The 3,927-nt window shown below is 74.5% G+C and overlaps 1 non-coding gene across 1 annotated transcript; it reads left to right on the top strand.

Moving 5' to 3' along the window:
* Positions 1-567: 567 nt before the first annotated feature.
* On the top strand, positions 568-686 carry LOC127041797 (5S ribosomal RNA). Its single transcript, XR_007771718.1, has one exon. It is a non-coding gene; the product is annotated as a 5S ribosomal RNA (ribosomal RNA).
* Positions 687-3,927: the final 3,241 nt, after the last annotated feature.

The following is a 3,927-nucleotide window of genomic DNA, read 5'->3' as shown; positions in this document are numbered from 1 at the left end:
TTGGAAAAATATTTCGCCGGGACCGCCGCCTGGGGAACGACTTTGAAGACGCCCAGGGCTCACCCTCCACGACCGCGGACAACGACTTGCCCCCGGGCGTTTGGATCGAGCACATGGGAAATTTTAGCAAATTTTGCCCCGAGGCTCCAGGCGCTGCTGGAAGGTAACCCCGTTCCCCGGCGGAGTAAATTTAAAAAAAAAAAAAAAAAAAAAAAAAAGGATCGGGACCTCCGAGACCGGGTCCCCGCCGCCCGGCAAGCCGCCCGGGGCTCACCCTCCTCGGCCGCGGAGAGCGACTTGAACCCGGTCGTTTGGATCGGGCACCTGGAAGATTTTAATTTTTTTTTTTTTTTTTTTTTTTTCCAAATTTTGCCCACAGACTCCAGGCGGTGCTGGAAGGTCACCCGGGTCCCCGGAGCAGAAATTTTTTTTTCCCTCCCTACTTCTTCATCGTTTCTTCTCTCTCTCCCCAAATTGGCCCGAGACCATGGCGGTCGGGCAGGCCCCGGGCGTCGGCGGCGGTGGAGGCGGGGGCCGTGAAGCGGACGAGGAGGCGCGGAGCCGGGTGCCTACGGCCATACCGGACCGAAAGCCCCCGATCCCGTCCGATCTCGGAAGGTAAACCGTCCCGGGCCTGGCTAGTACTTGGATGGGTGACCGCCTGGGAATCCCAGGTGCCGTAGGCAGCTTTTCCCGGTCCCGGCCGGCTCCCTCCTTTTCCGGGCAGGGAGGGAGGGAGGGAGGAAGGAACCGGGGCGGGGGACGAAAAGCAGCCTCCTCGCCCCCGAGTTCCCCCCCGCCCGAGGGACCGGAGGGACGGACGGCGGGGACCGGGGTCCCAGGGGCCGACTCGACCGAGGACCCGGGATTCTCAAAACTTTCAGGGGGAGACCCGGGGCCCCGGAGGGACCGGCCCGGACCCCTACGGAGCCTCTGAGCCCGGCCCCCGGCTCGCAGGACCGCCCCGAGCGCCCCCGCGGCAGAGCAGGCGAGGCCTGGCCCGGCTTGAGTTCGACGGGTGGGTGGCTCCCCCGGGCTCCCACCACGGAGGACTCACCGCTCCCAAAATCTCAGGGGGGGACCCGGGGGTCCCGGGCGGACTCGCCCGTACTCCTTCGGGGCCTCTGAGCCGGGGCCTCGGCCCCCAGGACCGCCCCGAGTCCCCTCGCACCGGCCCAGCGGAGGCCTGGCCTGGCCTGAGGACGGCGGGTGTGTGGCTTCCCCCGGCTCCCTCCACGGAGGACCGAGGCCTCCCAAACTCTCAGGGGGAGTCCCCGGGCTCCGAGCGGACTCGGCCCGGACCCCTTCGGGGCCTCTGATGCCGGGGCCTCGGCCCGCAGGTCCGCCCCGAGTCCCCTCGCGGCGGCCCGGGCGAGGCCTGGCCTGCGCTAAGGACGGCGGGTGTGTGGCTCCCCCGGGCTCCCTCCACGGAGGACCCACCGCTCCCAAACTCTCAGGGGGAGTCCCCGGGCTGCGGGCGGACTCGCCCGGACCCCTTCGGGGCCTCTGAGCCGGGGCCTCGGCCCGCAGGTCCGCCCCGAGTCCCCCCCGCGGGGGCCCGGGCGAGGCCTGGCCTGCGCTATGGACGGCGGGTGTGTGGCTCCCCGGGGCTCCCTCCACGGAGGACCCGCCGCGTCCCAAACTCTCAGGGGGAGTCCCCGGGCTGCGGGCGGACTCGGCCCGGACCCCTTCGGGGCCTCTGAGCCGGGGCCTCGGCCCGCAGGTCCGCCCCGAGTCCCCCCGCGGCGGCCCGGGCGAGGCCTGGCCTGGGGTAAGGACGGCGGGTGTGTGGCTCCCCCCGGGCTCCCTCCACGGAGGACCCAAAGCTCCCAAACTCTCTGGGGGAGTCCCCGGGCTCCGGGCGGACTCGCCCGGACCCCTTCGGGGCCTGTGAGCCGGGGCCTCGGCCCGCAGGTCCGCCCCGAGTCCCCCCGCGGTGGCCCGGGCGAGGCCTGGCCCTGCCGCTAAGGACGGCGGGTGCGTGGGCCTCCCCCGGGCTCCCTCCACGGAGGACCCACCGCTCCCAAACTCTCAGGGGGAGTCCCCCGGGCTGCGGGCGGACTCGCCCGGACCCCTTCGGGGCCTCTGAGTCCGGGGCCTCGGCCCGCAGGTCCACCCCGAGTCCCCCCGCGGCGGCCCGGGCGAGGGACTGGCCTGGCCTGAGGACGGCGGGTGTGTGGCTTCCCCCGGCTCCCTCCCGGAGGACCGAGGCCTCCCAAACTCTCAGGGGGAGTCCCCGGGCTCCGAGCGGACTCGGCCGGACCCCTTCGGGGCCTCTGAGCCGGGGCCTCGGCCCGCAGGTCCGCCCCGAGTCCCCCCGCGGCGGCCCGGGCGAGGCCTGGCCCTGCGCTAAGGACGGCGGGTGTGTGGCTCCCCCGGGCTCCCTCCACGGAGGACCCACCGCTCCCAAACTCTCAGGGGGAGTCCCCGGGCTGCGGGCGGACTCGCCCGGACCCCTTCGGGGCCTCTGAGCCGGGGCCATCGGCCCGCAGGTCCGCCCCGAGTCCCCCCGCGGGGGCCCGGGCGAGGCCTGGCCTGCGCTATGACGGCGGTGTGTGGCTCCCCGGGGCTCCTCCACGGAGGACCCGCGCTCCCAAACTCTCAGGGGGAGTCCCCGGGCTGCGGGCGGACTCGCCCGGACCCCTTCGGGGCCTCTGAGCCGGGGCCTCGGCCCGCAGGGTCCGCCCGAGTCCCCCCGCTCGGCGGCCCGGGCGAGGCCTGGCCTGGGGTAGGACGGCGGGTGTGTGGCTCCCCCGGGCTCCCTCCACCGGAGGACCCACCGCTCCCAAACTCTCAGGGGAGTCCCCGGGCTCCGGGCGGACTCGCCCGGACCCCTTCGGGGCCTCTGAGCCGGGTCCTCGGCCCGCAGGTCCCGCCCCGAGTCCCCCCGCGGCGGCCCGGGCGAGGCCTGGCCTGGGGTAAGGACGGCGGGTTGTGTGGCTCCCCCGGGCTCCCTCCACGGAGGACCCAAAGCTCCCAAACTCTCTGGGGGAGTCCCCCGGGCTCCGGCGGACTCGCCCGGACCCCTTCGGGGCCTGTGAAGCCGGGGCCTCGGCCCGCAGGTCCGCCCCGAGTCCCCCCGCGGTGGCCCGGGCGAGGCCTGGGCCTGCAGCTAAGGACGGCGGGTGTGTGGCTCCCCGGGGCTCCCTCCACGGAGGACCCACCGCTCCCAAACCCTCAGGGGGAGTCCCCGGGCTCCGGGCGGACTCGGCCGGACCCCTTCGCGGCCTGTGAGCCGGGGCCTCGGCCCCGCAGGTCCGCCCCGAGTCCCCTCGGCGGCGGCCCGGGCCGAGCCTGGCCTGCGCTAAGAACGGCGGGTGTGTGGCTCCCCCGGGCTCCCTCCACGGAGGACCCAACGCTCCCAAACTCTCAGGGGGAGTCCCCGGGCTCCGGGCGGACTCGCCGGACCCCTTCGGGGCCTAGTGAGCCGGGGCCTCGGCCCGCAGGTCCCGCCCCGAGTCCCCCCGCAGCGGCCCGGGCGAGGCCTGGCCTGCGCTAAGGACGGCGGGTGTGTGGCTCCCCCGGGCTTCCCTCCACGGAGGAACCAAAGCTCCCAAACTCTCTGGGGAGTCCCCGGGCTCCAGGGCGGACTCGCCCGGACCCCTTCGGGGCCTCTGAGCAGGGGTCTCGGCCCGCAGGTCCGCCCCGAGGTCCCCCCCGCGGCGGCCCGGGCGAGGCCTGGCCTGCGCTAAGGACGGCGGGGGTGTGGCTCCCCCGGGGCTCCCTCCACGGAGGAGCCCACCGCTCCCAAACTCTCAGGGGGAGACCCCGGGCTCCGGGCGGACTCGGCCGGACCCCTTCGGGCCTCTGAGCCGGGGGCCTCGGCCCGCAGGTCCCGCCCCGAGTCCCCCCGCGGCGGCCCGGCGAGGCCTGGCCTGCGCTAAGGACGGCGGGTGTGTGGCTCCCCCCGGGCTCCCTCCACGGAGG

Source organism: Gopherus flavomarginatus, assembly GCF_025201925.1.
Source record: "Gopherus flavomarginatus isolate rGopFla2 chromosome 13 unlocalized genomic scaffold, rGopFla2.mat.asm SUPER_13_unloc_4, whole genome shotgun sequence".
In the NCBI taxonomy this organism is placed as follows: domain Eukaryota; kingdom Metazoa; phylum Chordata; order Testudines; family Testudinidae; genus Gopherus; species Gopherus flavomarginatus.
Note: the sequence above shows the minus strand (reverse complement) of the source record. Positions and strands in the feature narration are given on the sequence as shown.